At 39.6% G+C, this 17,483-nt stretch overlaps 1 protein-coding gene and 1 pseudogene across 13 annotated transcripts in view; one reads left to right on the top strand and one right to left on the bottom strand.

The window, feature by feature from the left end:
* Window positions 1-17,483, bottom strand: part of Cntn4 (contactin 4) — a 997,076-nt gene that overhangs the window by 354,094 nt on the left and 625,499 nt on the right. The gene's annotated exons all lie outside the window — the stretch shown is intronic.
* Pgk1-ps9 (phosphoglycerate kinase 1, pseudogene 9) lies at window positions 2,627-4,388 on the top strand (annotated as a pseudogene).

Here is a 17,483-nt window from a genome sequence, read left to right as displayed (position 1 = left end):
AAGAGAATCATTGTAGAAATGATTGGTCATGTGTCATATCACCATTACAAGTATGATTTAGTATTAAGTAAAGGCTCTGTGTTTCAAGTAGTCAATTTACAGAGTTTGTGCCAAATAAACAGTCTGTTTGGTTGTTCAGTTGAACGGAACAGGAGTAAACCGATATTCGAAGAGACAGATACATCTGCTTAAAAGGTGCAGTGTTTCTTTTATTTGGCCTGGCTTCTACCTTCCACAGTATGTTTTTTTTTCTTTAACTGTCTCAAATGAGTATTTTAAACAGCAAGAAATAGAGTAGTCTAACAATGGCTGGCATATCTTTGAAGGTACAAAGTGAGAGCAAATCCAAATAGGAAGTGAATTCTTGTCCTGCGGAGTCTTTGTTCTCTGGTTAACAGAAAAATATCTCTGCCTCGAAACACTCTACACACATACCAAGGTCCTAATCATACATACGCCAGAACTTAAAAGTTGGGGTGGGATAGGGGGAGTATGGGGAGATAAAAGTAGGTTTAGAGAAGAAGAATTCACTCTGCAAAAATTTGTGGAAAAAAGCCATAACCAGGGTGGTGTAGTGGGGAGAGGGACTGTATCAACCCCTCTCTCTTCCACTGCCCTTGACCTCAGACCTTGACACTCCAGGGATCACGGAGCAACTAGCATTTAAAAGTAAATCATAGGATGGTTTTAACTACAGGCCTCAGTTACAGCCAGAAAGAGGCACTTTCAACAAATGCAAAAATGTTGCTACTCATTTGGAGGCAAAAACTGACCTGAACTGATGTGCTGCTATTTATAGCCTCTGTGTGAATATTCATGCGCTTTGCTGCAGAATTAGAGACTCCTTTGATTGCAGAGTGCTGACCTGGACTCAGCTGGGGATGTTATATAACGCTGGGCATGTTTTGTGGGTCATTTTTCTTTTGTAAAATGAGAAAGGTTCTTAATTTTCAAATGTATTTGACCCGAATAGCTTCTGATCAGAGTTTGGGGACCTCTATTCTACACGAACACCAACACTGCTAGAGGGGATCTGGAAGTATGCAGAGACACCGTCCGGAGCATGTTCCATGTTTAATCTAGAAGCATACCTGGGTAGATTTTTAGATAAATGGTTTTTTTAGGGTAGTTTGCGAAAAACAGTCTGGAATGCACAGAGTCCTCACAAAGCCTTCTTCCTCGCTGACAGGTCTTACCATTGTGAGCATATGACATCAATGTGGTAGCTGTACTGTTCTTAATAAGTCAATATTCATATGCTGTTACTGACTAAAGGCTTGATCTTACACTGGGGTTCATTCTTTGTGTTGTATATTGAGTATGGCACATGTCCACTAATAAAATTTTATACACAATGCTGTTCTGACAATTTTCTGGGGTCCAGTGTAGCTAGTTTTTAAATTAAATTTAGATGCAGCACTATGAATGAATGAGAACACATACAAGAAACACACATGTATATAAGTGATGATTTGTGCTAATGGAGTTTAGGTTAGATATCAGGTTTCTGATTTAATCACTGTCACTCAAGAGTAACAATTGCAGAAGGCATCTCCAGTCTTTGACTCTGTGTGTTCTGCTAATCTTTAGTACAAGTACAACATACCACCTCACTGCTAGTGAGGCTGTCCTTCAAATATGACACGTAGGGTGTTTGAGAGGACTAAAATTATGTGCCCAGGTCCCAGTCAATTAATAGTTCATTTCCATGGTTATGCTGGTTTTAAGCAAAGTACCCCAGTACCCCAGTTTTGCCTAGCAAGACTCAACTATAGGGTGTATGAAACTACTGAAGTAAGACCCTCTTTCAATCTGAAATAGATTGCGGAGTTTGTCCCCCAAGCAATCCTTTTGGTTCTGCTGTGTCTCTCAGATATGTGAGCTACTTAGTGACATTAAGCCAGTTTGAGTTGCTGTTCTTAGCTGTAGTCACACAGTTTCTAATAGACACCATATTTATGGAAAAATATCATCATCCAAGTCACAGAATCAAATCTCTCTTTTTCCTCTTTCCTTTAGATAGCCACCAAAAGGAGAGGGAGGAAAGGAGAGAGAGAGAGAGAGAGAGAGAGAGAGAGAGAGAGAGAGAGATGGAGAGAGACAGATGAGCACACAGAAGAGTCTTCTTAATCTGGTTGTTCTTATGCTTGTCTATTAAATTGCTCTCTTGAACACAGCTCCTTCTGTCATTTCTGGGAGACCAAAGCAAAATCTGTGAAGATTTATTTTTCCCATACCTTTTGTCACTCTTAGACACTAGTTTCTACTAAGGGAAATACACACACACACACACACACACACGCACACACACACACACACACACACACATATGTATATAGTGGCCCTCTGAAAGTATCATTACCTCACATAGATGATGCTTTTAATATGTTTTGCTCATTCACTGTTTCCCAAAGTTTCTCTTGGAAAAACAGGTAAAAATGGAAGACTATGAAACATATGAATGAAAATATTATAATCAAGCTCATTAATTTCTGTGATGACTCAAAAAAGTTACGAGTCCTTCTTCAAAATAAGGAGCCTGAAACTCTCTTCATTTACTCTAAAATTCTCATCAGCCTTGGGGATCAGGTACAGGCATGTGAATTAGAACCAGATTCCTAAAAGCACACATCTGCTGCAGTGTTCTCCTCTTCCTCTTCTCCGGGCCTCTCGACCTCACGGTGTTGCCAAAATGTCACTTTCTAACAAGCTGACTTTGGACAAGCTGGACATGAAGGGGAAGCAGGTGATGAGGGTGGACTTCAATGTTCCTATGAAGAACAACCAGATAACAAATAACCAAAGGATCAAGGCTGCTGTTCCAAGCATCAAATTCTGCTTGGAAATGGACCTAAGTCAGTTGTGCTTATGAGGCTACCTGGGCCAGCCTGATGGTGTTCCCATGCCTGACAAGTACTCCTTAGAGCCAGTTGCTGCAGAATTCAAATCACTGCTGGGCAAGGATGTTCTGTTCTTGAAGGATTGTGTGGGCCCAGTGGCTGGGACTGTCATCCTCCTGGAGAACTTGCGCTTTCATGTAGAGGAAGAAGGGAAGGGAAAAGATGCTTCTGGGAACAAGGTTAAAGCTGAGCCAGCTAAAATTGATGCTTTCCAAGCCTCTGTCCAAACTTGGAGATGTCTCTGTCAATGATGCTTTTGGGACTGCACATAGAGCCCACAGCTCCATGGTGGGTGTGAATCTGTCACAGAAGGCTGGTGGACTTTTGATGAAGAAGGAGCTGAACTACTTCGCCAAGGCTTTGGAGAATCCAGAGCGACCCTTCCTGGCTATCTTGGGAGGAGCTAAAGTTGTAGACAAGATCCAGCTGATCAGTAATATGCTAGATAAAGTCAATGAGATGAACATTGGTGGTGGAATGGCTTTTACCTTCCTTAAGGTGCTCAACAACATGGAGATTGGCACATCTCTATATGATGATGAAGAAGCCAAGATTGTCAAAGATCTCATGTCCAAAGCTGAGAAAAGCCTGCTGACTTTGTCACTGCTGACAAATTTGATGACATTGCCAATACTGGCCAAGCTACTGTGGCCTCTGGTATACCTGCTGGCTGAATGGGCTTGGACTGTGGTACTGAGAGAAGCAAGAAATATGCTGAGACTGTGGCTCGAGCTAAGCAGATTGTTTGGAACGGTCCTGTTGGGGTATTTGAGTGGGAAGCCCTTGCCAGGGGAACCAAGTCCCTCATGGATGAGGTCGTGAAAGCCACTTCTAGGGGTTGCGTCACTATCATAGGTGGTGGAGACACTGCCACTTGCTATGCCAAATGGAACACAGAGGATAAAGTCAGCCATGTGAGCACTGGGGGCGGTGCCAGTCTAGAGTTCCTGGAAGGTAAAGTCCTTCCTGGGGTGGATGCTCTCAGCAATGTTTAGTATTTTCCTGCCTTCGGTTCCTGTGCACAGCCCCTAAGTCAGCCTAGTGTTTTCCACATCTCCCTTTGGTGTTAGTGCAGCTAGGGGCCAAGATGCTGCACCAGGAACCCTAAAGAGTTGCACAGCATTTCAGCTCGTCTTTACTGCATCAGGATTTGTCTACGTTCAAGATCCCATTTAAATTCCTTAGTGACTAAAACCACTGTGCATTGTAGAGGGCATCTATTTATATTCTGCCTGTGAGAGGAAGTAAGCTGTAAAAGCTTAGCTCTCTTCGATGTATGTAGCCTCTGGTTAGCTTTGTCACTGTTCATGCCAGCATGGAAATACGGTGAGATTCCAGCTGTAGGTTTGGAGAAGTTGATGATCTATTAAACAATAAAGAGGCCCACTGGAAAAAAAAAGAACCAGATTCCTTTCATTATCTGATACAGGTGATCCATAACCAACACACCACTTTTCCTTTTGATTTTCCTTTTCTTGTTCTTTTGGATTCAGGCCTATCTATGTTCCCAGGCTGGCCAGTCTTATGGAATCAAGCAACTCTCCTGCTTTAGGCTTCTAAGTGTTTGGGACTCCAGGCACATGGCACTGCACTTGTTCATAAGCTTCCACTTAAAGAGGACAGAGCAGGGGAAATGCCAACTACAGTTGCAGTTTAAATAGCATCTGGCCCAAAAACCCTGATAACTGAAGAGACCGTGTCTGTGAAGCTTCTAAACCAAATGCTTTCTTTTTATGCTCAGAATGAGAAGAGAGCATCTTCTATCACAAACCCGTACAGGAATACATATAACATTATATGTATTATATAGTATGAATATTATATGCATTTATAATATGGAAAGCCAGTTTTTCTAAAAAGCTACTCTGACTTCTGATATTCCTGTCATCTTGCATTAAAAATACCAAGGCTCCAGAGTTTTCTAATCTTCTGTGGACCTTGAGGAAACAACAGATCCTTTGCCTGTTTGCCTCTTTAAACAACTCAGAGTCAAGGCATCCTCTTTCTCAACTAAACGATATGATGACCACAGTGCTGGGGCTGCCTCTTCTACTGTTAGTCACCATCAAACTTTAGAGACCATCTGTTGTATGCCCTTCTGGTTATGACTTGCTGTTGATTTTATCTCCTTAGTGACACCCCCACCCCTGTCTCTCTACACATTAAAGTGCCTAAACACAGACGGCTGGAAGGCAATGCTTTCATGCTACGTCCACTGTGGCTCCTCATGTAATACTCATAAACCTCCATACCTGTCTCTTTGGCAGTTAGTGTACCTCATTTCTGTCTTTCCCCTGCAAGATTCAGGTTTTTAATTTGGCACATAGTTAACTCATCAATATAGATACAAGGACACATGATAGGGAGTAGAGGGTGGAGGGTCTGCTCAAGTAAAACCCTAACAACATATTCTCAGCAGAACGATCTACTGAATTCAACTTTGGTATACCTCCCTTTCTGATATATAGCTAATTATTTTTCATATTGTTTCTTAGGAAACTGAACTATCATAATATCCATGGTGAATTTGGAATGGAAAAAAATATTTTTCAGATAATGTTTAAAGTAGGCAATGGCTCTGAGTTTAGATATCCCAGGTGGGACATCAGCGTTTTAATTGGAAGTTCTTTAGCAAAACCAATCCAGGCTTATCTTCACCTTCAGCCCCTCACAGAAGTCAGAAAGCCTTCCAAAGAGAGAGCAAACACAAGCCACAAACCATTCAAGAATGGAAGAGGTGTGACCATTGTGAGAAACCATAAAGCAGCCTTTACTTTCCCTACCTCCAGGAAACATAGTTCCTCCAGCAAGTATGAACCGCCTAAACCTTCCCTTGGCAACAATACTAGAACCAAGGAGTACAGTTCTCATTCAAACCACCGTACTCCTCAAAGTTCCTCAGATTATTATGATTATGATCAGTTTATTTAGAGACAGAACCTTAGTCAAGTAGTTGTCACAAGGCCGGAACCAGGTGATGACAACAGTGGTTTTATAACGAGAGCACAAAGGCCTATGATAATCTGACAACAGATGCCTTTTGCCATGGTATGAAGCAGTTTTAAGGACGTTCATGGATTCTGGGACCATGCTCTTAGACTTTCCAGCCTCCAAAACTATGGTTGAAGTAAACATCAGTTTACTATAAGCTGTGCGACTGTGGTAATCAGTTACAATAAAACCTCTTGTACTTAGCAGTCTACAATATGAAAAGCATCCATCCTCTCTAGAGAGCACAGCAGTAAGATGTCAGCTTGGAAGCACACAATGTCACTCACAGATACTGAATCTTCAGTGCTCTCATCATTAACTGCCTCATAGCCAATTGGGTACCCCATACCCACAAAAAATGAAAGAAAGAAAGAAAGAAAGAAAGAAAGAAAGAAACAAAGAAACAAAGAAACAAAGAAACAAAGAAACAAAGAAAGAGAGAAAGAGAAAACCTGTTTCTTAGAGAAAACCTGTTTAAATTATAGTCTCCTATATACAGTGAAAATGACCCAATAACAATAATATCATTACATTTTAATTCAGATTTTGTTTTAATTCCTAGCTCCTTTTTGAGGCACTAAACCAAAGCATTTCAGATTGTTTTAGTTTGTTTCTCTGTCACTGTGATAAAACACTGATCAAATGTGACTTGATTATGAATGGGTTTGTTTAGTTTATAATTCCATGTCATGGTAAACGAGTGAAGAACGTCAGGATAGGCACTTGGGCGTGAGCAGAGGTGTGAACCACGGAGGAAAGCTGCCCCGTGGCTTGTTCTCCATAGCAGCTTAGCCTGCTATGGCAGGAATACCTGCCTGGAGATGAACGACCCATATGGGTTGGGTCTTCCCACATTAGTTAATTAAGACAGTGCCCTGCAGACATGCCCACAGGTCAATCTCATGAAGATAATTCCCCAATTGCATTTCTTTCCCCCCAGATGACTCTCATTTGTGTCCAGTTAACAAAACGTAACTACCATACAGGCATTAGGTGACATGACCTAAAGCTCAAGGGGTTGCGTGTGATGGAGTTCTAAACAGAGTCTTTCTCTGAGTCAATTCCAACATTTTTCATAGTATCCATGTTTTTTTTCCAGTTTCTTGTATGGATGTCAATGCAATCATCCTTTTTAATAGGAAATAGAGTGAAGAAGGATGCTGCAGTCATCCCCTAGGAACAGAGGTAACCTATCAGAGCCATATTAATAGTCTTCTTACTTTAGTCCAGGAAGAAATAAGTGAAAGGCAATTTCCTTTAAATACAGAGAAGAATGGATACAAGTGATTCATGGCAGGACACATGTGTTACTAATTCTTTCCGATTATAAGGTTGCTCTCTTTAGGAATTAGCAGTGTAAGGATATGTGGAAGGGGTATTTTGTCCTAATGTAGTTTCAATTGACAACATTATAAAAGAGGGCATTCATAATCTTTCAAAATGTTGAGTTACAGGTTTGCAACTAATTATTGGACATTATGCTTTTTTTCTATGTCATTTTGTCATAAGGCAAAGTGGTATGCACACTGATTTGAGCAAACACAAAGCAAAATTTCTTTTTGTGAAGGGATAAATGGCAACATAAAATGCCTTTGACTTAAATCCAGAGGCTTATGAGGAGATGGAGAGAAATGGTTTCTTGGTTTTCTTAAGTGGTAAAAAGCGTATTCATTAAGCTGTTGGGCCCTTTGAAAAATTCATTCATCATTCACCCGTCCTCTTCATTTTTCCCATTAAACAGTGTCCAAATCCTTTCTTACAAACTTCTAGCCCCAGGACAGGAGGATGGTTATGGTGTGTGTGTGTGTGTGTGTGTGTGTGTGTGTGTGTGTGTGTGTGATATCTGCACATGAGTGTGCACAAATAGATGACGGTAGTGCCAAGAAGACCAGAAGACATGATATCTTCTTCAGCTAGTGTTACAGGTGGTGATGAACCAAACTCAGATCTTCTGCAAAAATAGTGCTTGCTTCTAACCTCTGAGCCATCTCTCCAAGCCATTTTCTCTGCCTTTGTAATAAAAACATCTCTGTGGCTAAACAATTCTGTGGTGATTTGAATGAAAATATCCCCATAGACTCATAGGGAATAGCACTATTGAGAGGTGTGGCCTTATCAGAGTAGGTGTGGCCTGAGTGGAGGAAGTATGTCATTAGGGGTGGGCTTTAAGGTCTCAGATGCTCAAGCCAGGCCTTGTGTGATTTGGAATTTTCCAGTTGTCTGGTTATTCAGATGTAGAACACTCATCTACCTCACCAGCATCATATCTGAATTCAGGCCTCCATGCTTCCTGCTATGACAATAATGGACTAAACTTCTGAGCTGTATTCAACCCCAGTAAAATATTTTATAAGAGTTGCTGTGGTCATGATATCTCCTCACTGCAATAGAAACCCTAAGACCAGCACCAATTTGGAAAACATCACTGATGTAAGGATAATGGATTATATAAGAGTTGCTGTGGTCATGATACCTCCTCACTGCAATAGAAACCCTAAGACCAGCACCAATTGTGGAAAACATCACTGATGTAAGGATAATGGATTAACATCTCAACTCACTTGGCAAAAACTTACACAGTATCCACTATGCACCCCTAGACTATGTTCAACACAGAGAAGTCAATAAACACTCTAGTCCCAAACGCTCAGGCATGTAGATAAGGAAGGTGGACTTGGAGAAACTTATAGAGTATGCTGAAAGATAGTCAGTTCTATGCAGGAAATATGTGCAATATACAGAAAAAAATCATGCAAATCACTGAAATTTTACATTTTGTCTGAGTCTATTTGGGCTTCTACTATTACCCACCATAAACTGTAAGGCTTGCAAACAATGGAAGGTAATTACTTACAATTCTGGAGACAGAGGTGTGTGTGAGCAAAGCATGAGCATATGTCAAGTCCAGCAAGGACCTGCTTTCTGACTTATTAGAAACCTATTAGATATATTCTTTGGTGGTGAATAAAATAGATATTGGGGATCTCTTCTATGATAAATAGTAATGCAAAAAGTCCTGAATCCCTTTGCTACCCTTGTTGTGACTATGAACTTTCAGAGGACTTAAATATTCACAGAACAGCTATACCACTGGAAGAGCAGTCCCCTGAGAGGCTCTGTTAGAACTTTACCAATACAGAATCTTGCAGCCAAACATCAGACTGAGCATGAAGACCCCAATGGAGGAGTTAGGGCAAGGACTGAGGAGCTGAAAGGGTGTGAAACCCCAAAAGAATAACAAAAATATCAACCAACCAGACCCCCAAAAGCTAACAGGGACTAAACCACCAACCAAAAGGTACACATGGGAGGACATGTGTAGCAGAGGATAGCCTTATCGGACGTCACTGGGAAGGGAGCCCTTGGTCCTGTGGAGGCTTAATGACCCAGGGTAGGAAAATGCTAAGGCACTGAAGTGGGAGTGGGTGGGTAGTGTGGGGGAGCACCCTAATAGAAGCAGGGGAAGGGGGATTGGATAGGGGGAAACTGGAAAGGGGGATAACATTTGAAATGTAAATAAATAAAATAACCAATAAAATTAAAAGAATTTAAAGCACAGCATTTTCCACCTTTGCTTCTTCAAGTATGTATTCTTTCATCCTACCCCAATATTCCTGAACATCTTAATATGTTCCAAGTCAAGTAAAGAAGTCTGAAGTCTGGAACATCTTCTAAATATCATATAAAAGGAATGTGAATGAGACTTAAGTCTGATTTATTGAGAAACATTGTCCTGTAGATGTTATTCTGTGAAACTAAATAAGATTTTTGCTTCAAGCATGAAGTGGTGGGAAGAGAATAGACTGACATTCTCCTGTGAAGGGAGACAAATAAGAGGAGAAAGGAGTGATGAGTGCTTAGCAAGTAGAAAAATCTAAGGCTTAAGAATAACCATCTTGAGGGCTAGACATGGTTCAGTGGTTAGAACAACATACTGCTTTTCCAAGGAACCTGATCTCAGTTTCCAGCACTCACACCCAGGTAACTTACAACCACATGTAACATCAGTTCTGAAGCCTCCATGAGCACCTATATTTGCATGCACAGGCCCATACACAGACACACTTGCAAACACATAATTAATGCAAGGAAACATTATGAAAGCAAAATAAATAATTACCTTTTATGGAGTGCTCAATCATAAATAGGAAATATGTATTACATTTTCTTTCTTTCTTTCCTTCTTTCTTTCTTTCTTTCTTCCTTTCTTTCTTTCCTTCCTTTGTTGTTATTATAGGTCATTTGGCTTTTCTATTTTTTTCCTTTTTTTTCTTTTTTTCGGAGCTGGGGACTGAACCCAGGGCCTTGAGCTTCCTAGGCAAGCGCTCTACCACTGAGCTAAATCCCCAACCCTAGATAAGTTTTAAGAGGTAGCAGATGATGCCAAGGAAACTGTGACCCCCCAGACACATATGAACTTGCAGAGACTGTGACAGCATACACAAGACTTGCCTTGCACAGGTTCAAGCCTGATGTGGTCTCAGTACTGAAAGGGGGATGTGGACATAGGCTCCCACCACTAACCTAGAAGCTATGTTTAATTGGTACCCACTTGCAAAGGAAAACTTACTTTTCTCCAATGGAATCTCACTGGGTATATTAACCACATTTTAGGGTGTGTTAACAAGCCCAGCACTAGTTAGTGGCCAACACAAAATGAACTCAGTGGTATATTTGTAAACTTTTTGTCTCAGATTGCTTTGTTTGGTCTACTGGTCTTTGGCTTGTAGTCTTAGTTAGGGTTTCATTGCTATGAAAAGACACCGTGACTATGACAACTCTTATAAACATTTACTTACAGCTGGCTTACAGATTGAGAAGTTTAGTCCATTATTGTCATGACAGTGTCCAGCCAGACATGGTGCTGGAGAAGAAGCTGAGAGTTCTAAATTTTATTCCACAGGCAGCAGACGGAGACTATGTACCACACCATGTGTGGCTTGAGCATAGGAGACCTCCTCATAACCTGCCCGCTTTGGTGACACACTTCCCCCAACAGGCCTCACCTGCTCAAATACCTGATCTATGGGGGCCATATCTATACAGATCATTACACTTGTATATTTCCAACCCCTATTTTTTAAATTAGATATATTTCTTTATTTACATTTCAAATGTTATTCCCTTTCCCAATTTCCTGTCCATAACCCTCTATCCTTCTTCCCCCATACTGGTGTCCTCCCCCATTCACCCCCTTAACCCCCTCCCCCTGACATTCCCCTGCACTGGGGATCCAACCTTGGCAGGACCAAGGGCTTCCCCTTCCACTGGTGCCCCAACAAGGCTATTCTCTGCTACATATGCAATTGGAGTACTGGGTCAGTCCATGTCTTGTCTTTGGGTAGTGGTTTAGTCCCTGGAAGCTCTGGTTGGTTGTCACTGTTGTTTTTATGGGGTTACAAGCTCCTTCAACTCTTTCAATACTTCCTCTAATCCCCCCCAAGGGGGTCTTATTCTCAGTTTGGTGGTTTGCTGCTGGCAATGACCTCTGTATTGGACATGCTCTGAATGTGTCTCTCAGGAGAGCTCTATATCCAGTCCCTTTCAGCATGCACTTTTTAGCTTCATCAATCTTACGTAGTTTCAGTGACTGTATATGTATGGGCCACATGTGGGGCAGGCTCTGAATGGCCGTTCCTTCAGTCTCTGTTCTAAACTTTGCATTTCCCTTCAACATAGCTTAGAGAACATCACGGTAGGGCAGAATGATTGTCAGAGCCAGAGGTAAGGGAGTGCTGGGACAAAACAGTGTCACATAGACCTGACAAGACTACAACTTTTATAAACTCTGTAGCTGTGGCTGCCAAAAGAAGATAAAGACAGTAAACATCCCAACCATGACAGGGGTGGTGTCTCAAGATACTCTGTCCCTAGCTGTGGAACTACTAAGATTTGATGGCTTCTCTAGCAGGCATAATCAGTTTTCTATAAACGTATGCCTCCTGTATGGTATGGTGACAATGTATCAGTAGATGGCTCTACACTCACATGTGCAGCACAGATTGGTCTCAGTTATTTATATAGTTAAAAAACATAACGTTTTGGGTTGAGGAGATCAGTGTAGACTAACTTCCATGATAGAACACTCCACTATCACAATAACAAAATTATTTTATGAGCAGGAGATAAGGCTTATACAATGTATAAGATTGTACATATCAAATATTCATATACCATGTGTATTCAACAATTTCTTCCCCATTTATCTTGAACTAGAATATTTTACCAAACCTATAACTCATTAGTTGACTAGTCTGACTGATTACAAAGTCTAAGAGTTTTCCTTTTTCTACACTGGCATTATAGTGTGCTACCTTGATCATATTTTTGCACATAGTTTCTGGTGATTGAACTCAGGACCTCCTGCTTGAAGAGTAAGTGCTTTATGGAATGAACCATTTTCCCATCTCCTTCTTTTAATTTCTTGAAGCTGGGTCTCACATACTTTAGGTTAGCCTCAAATTCACTGATAGTGAAGGATGACCTTGAGCTGTCCTACCCCACTTGTCTTTAACTCCTAGTCACTGGGATACAGACACACACCACCTTGCCTAATATTCTTCTTTTTAAAACTAGAATGGTATTTTAAAAACATATTATCCTAGCTTTCTGAACTATATTCTACACAGCATGAATTTCCTCTGAAATTGGTGTCCTTGTTGAGTCTACAGAAACTCAGGTCTGAATCTCGGCCAAGCTACTTTAAATCTTTCTCTCTGTGTCTGAAAGAATACATCTCAACATTTAGACTCAGAATGTGTAGACAATTGAAAAAGGCCACCTTTAGTCAAGGCTGCCAAGAACATGGGTAACATATGCCTGGCTGTAACAGGGAATAAAAGGAGTGAGAATCTCTGATTGGTTTTTGTCTGTTGATGGCATTGCATTTTAATCTCATTAACAGCAACAAAACAAAATAAAATATGGTGCTTCACATAGATATAGCCTATCTTCTTGTTTGAGAGGCAGCACAGCATCTCCTGTTATAAAATACCCTTCAAGAACAGCTGCCGTTCATTGTGATATTTGCTTTGCCACAGGATGAGATCGTATATGCTTGTCAAAGTGACATGTGCTCAACAATAGACCGTGCTTCCAATTCTGACTTCTACCTCTGCATAATATTTTTCTAGGTGCTGGGCAGTGTGAAAAAGCCAGACTCCTGTCAGAAATTGGTGAACTATAGCTTTCCATTATCTAAAGATGAATTTTAGCACAATGATTCAAACCTTCCACAGGTCTAGGGTGACACAGCAGAATGTTAGTAATAAATGCTCAGATAAGTCACTATTTTTTACTTTTAAAGCTGTATTATGTAAATTCAAGGCATACAGATCACTGTTTTATGAGATAGGCTTTTGTTAGATGATTTTGCTCAGCTTAAGGCTAATGTAGGCTTTTCCAGTACCAATATTAAGGGAGACTGAGTGGAGCTTGCATGTTCAAAATGGTTGGATCAAGGATGTTTTCATTGGTAATATTTCAACTTCAAGTCAAGGAAGATCTGTTCTTTAAGTGTTTGTTATTAATAATGAAAGTATTTTGATATAATTATTTTTGACTTATAATGAATTAGGTTTCATTTGGCTTTTTTTCCAAATAAAATTTGTTTTTTCCTGTTTCTTTCCTCGCTTTTCTGTCCCACTTCTCTCCTTCACCTGTATGTATCCTTCCACACCCAGTAGCCTATCTGCATTCATGTCATATGTGACTTTTGCCCTCTCCAATGTCCCCTTTCTTAACATTTCTTGTTCTTCTTCCATAGCGTCCTATCCTGTTTCATAGTTTGTATCCATTCTCACTCTTATGTCTCTTATTTACACATATATATATATATATAATTACCATATAACAAAAGAACAAATAAAGAAGATAACAAAAGAAGCAAAGAAAATAAAGTAAAATCAATTAGAGGATAAATATTGGACAAAATAATTTATATATAATTTAAAGAAAACTATAAAAGTTATCCATAAATGATTAAAGAATAGTATATTTAAAAGGAATACAAGGTTGAATACACAAATAGTACAAGCAACAGGTACAGAGAAAAGCAAAAGAATCAAAGGAGATTATTCATTTGACTCCACGCAAAAATTAAGGAATGGAAAAAATACATCTAAAACTGACTCTAGAGAAAAAATTTCTAGTAGGTCATTGAGCAAGATATAGAATTGTTCAAAAACTTCCACCCAAAGAATCAGATCTAGATGGTGGTTCTACAAACATTTAAGGAACCCAAAACTATTGTTTTTCAAACTTGTCAAAGAAGGGAAGATTTTAATAAATTTTCAGACTCCTGAAAATTACATACCAGAATCCAACAGAAACCTCTCTTCTCTGATTCCCTCCTCCTCTCATCTTCATTCTTATTCTTCCTCTTTCCCTTCCCTTCCCTTCCCTCTCCTCCCTCCCCACCCTTACTATTCTTTCTTCCCCTCTCTGAGAATAACCTCACCATGATAATCCACTAATTGTCAATAAAACAAATTAAATTTAAGATGAAGAATATAATCTAGTTTCTGTAACTTCAAAGTTATTTATGAAATAAATTGAAATAAAATTTACAGTAACTAAATGTTTATGGTCAAAGAGGGAATTAATTGACTTTTCTTAGGAATAATATACAGAGGTATCAAGTTTTATGCAATGAATATATAGATTTATACTCAATAAATCTCAATGCATAAAAGTAGACTGATCTGATTATACAGGAACAAACAAGAATCTAAATGAACTAATTCTGCTAAACTGAGTTTTGCATAAATCCTTAGCTGTCTGAGTTAAACCTTTGTGAATTTTTTTTCCTAAGAAAAGCCCAAGAAATGTTTAGTTGATTTGTCTACAGATTCTCATCTATAAGTTCTAGAATGAATGAGGAAAAATATTGCCCTCTCCTATACTAGTTAATAGAATTTAATATCATTTCAACCAGTACATTATCAATTTTATAGCAATATTAAAAGAACAATTTCCTTTGATAGTTATATATTTTTAATTGAAATCAGTTCTTCTACTTGACAATTCTGCAGAAGCTAATTTTAAAAATCACATGTAGTTTCACCTTCTTAACAGCTATTTTTCCCACATAGCATTCATTTGTTTGCAATTCATGTACAATAAAAATTGAAATAACAATGTATATTCAGTTTTATGACAAGCTTTGTACTAATGATAAGCACGTTCTGCATTTCTACAATTTCTAGAAAATGCATTTTAATGACTGTATAATTGAGTAAATGTTGAATGTTGACTCCTTTATCAGTAATAGAGAGATGAACTATGCAGCTTTCAGATGAACTATACTATAAATAACACTATTAAAATTTTAATACAATAAAAGAAGAATTGAAAATGAATAACTATTATTTATGAACATGAAAAAATTTTGTGTCAAAGACAACTGGGAAATAGGCTCTGCTCGTCATTAGCTAGTGAAAAGAACTGAGTGTTATTTCTTGTTCGTGTTGTTCTGTGGATCCTTAATACATATTGAGCTGGCTTCTAGAATCTCTCAAAATGTCCATTCAAGTTCTATGATTCTATAATGGTTCTTGGTTGGTGCCAGACTGACAATTTTTTTTTAAGCAGGGGTGTTTTCATAGATAATGAGTGTTTTACTTTCTGCTATGACAGTCCTTTCTGGGGTTAATATTGAATCTGAAGATCAGCATTGATTAATCTTCCTTGCAATTTCAGGGACCTTGCCACCTTCTTCAGATTCCACTAGTTCTGCATCCTGTTCGTACGGAAAAGCTAAAGAGTGTTAAATATACTCTCATATAGGTTAAATTTTCTGATAAATCTGTCTCCAAAATATGCATTCAATTTCAGGTGTTTGCTTTCATTTTAAAAATTATCTTGCAACCTCAAGAAAAAATCCAACTTTTAAGTTCCTTTTTTAAAAAAATTTTTCTTTTATTGGATATTTTCTTTATTTACATTTCAAATGTTATCCTCTTTTCTGGTTTACACTCCCGGAAACCCTCTATCCCATTTTCCCTCCCCCTGCTTCTATGAGGGTGCTCACCCACCCTTCCACCCACTCCCTCTCTTCTCCCTGCCCTGGCATTCCCTTACACTGGGGTATCAAGCCTTCATAGAACCAAGGGCCTCTCCTCCATCGATGCCCAACAAGGCCATCGCCTGCTATATATGCAGCTGGAGCTAAGGGTCCCTCCATGTGTACTTTTTGGTCGGTGGTTTAGTCCCTGGGAACTCTGGGGTTTCTGGTTGGTTGATATTGTTGTTCTTCCTCTGGCACTGCAAACCCCTTCAACTCCTTCAGTCCTTTCTCTAACTCCTCCATAGAGGACTCCATTCTCAGTCCAATGGTTGGCTGCGAGCATTCACCTCTGTATTTGTGAGGCTGTGCCAGAGCTTCTCAGGTGACAGCTGTATCAGGCTCCTGTCAACAAGCACTTCTTGGCAACCATAATAGTGTCTGGGTTTGGTAACTATATGGGATGGATCCCCAGGTGTGGCAATCTCTGGATGGTCTTTCCTCCAGTCCCTGGACTCTGACCTCATAGGTAGCAATGAATATCCTAGTAAGAGCACCAGTGGAAGGGGAAGCCCTGGGTCCTGCTAAGACTGAACCCTCAGTGAACTAGACTGTTGGGGGGAGGGCGGCAATGGGGGGAGGGTGGGGAGGGGAACACCCATAAGGAAGGGGAGGGGGGAGGGGGAGGGGGATGTTTGCCCGGATACCGGGAAAGGGAATAACACTCGAAATGTATATAAGAAATTCTCAAGTTAATAAAAAAAAATTACAGAAGTCAATACAGTGAATGGCTTTCATATGAGCAGGAGCTATACTGATGGCTTTGAATGAGTTGTAATTCTCCAGAGTTCTGAGTGGACCCTCTATCATGACGAATTGATTAACTCTATTGCCAATATGTTTATGCTTTCTTTGCTTGACCTTTACAGGCATCTGGGTCTGTATCCCTATCCTCTGAGTGATACTTCTTTAGCTTAGGAAATTATCAAGAATTGATAGTGATTCTGAAGGTCAATTATTTTAACTGATCCATCCTTTGGGCTGATTTATTCTCATCCAAATCCAGTTCCCTGTCATGTTACTGATTTTAAAACAGTGCTTTGAAGCTTTAGGCCAAGCACACATTTTTCTCTTTATATTTAAAAAGGAGTGTGTGGGGGGAGAGATTGGTCTTCTTAGGGAGGGAACAAATCCAAGCAGAGTGTCTGCATAGCTCCAGCCATTAGTAAGTTCTACAGGAGAAATATTCTGCACATTTATATGGTCACCCATAAAACATTTTCCTTTGTAACAAATGTGATGAAATTATACACAAATGGTAGAAATGGCCTCAATTAGATAAAAGAAATGAAGCATTTAATTAATTTGCAACAAGTCCATGGGTGGCCAGAAAAATAAAATCATATCTAAAATTAGTTGAAGACAGACCACAAGTCTGGATGGTTTCCTATATTAAAAAGTGAATGCAATTGACACCTTTTACCACTTGTCTTTTAGCCAGCCAACAACACACATGCAAAATTTAATTTTCTCAGTCAAACAAGGAAAACAAAAGAGCAGGTTATAACTACATGGAGCTTTTAAGTCAA

Source organism: Rattus norvegicus, chromosome 4 (genome assembly GCF_036323735.1).
Source record: "Rattus norvegicus strain BN/NHsdMcwi chromosome 4, GRCr8, whole genome shotgun sequence".
In the NCBI taxonomy this organism is placed as follows: Eukaryota; Metazoa; Chordata; class Mammalia; order Rodentia; family Muridae; genus Rattus; species Rattus norvegicus.
The sequence above is the reverse complement of the archived record's forward strand: the minus strand, read 5'-3'. Positions and strand labels throughout refer to the sequence as shown.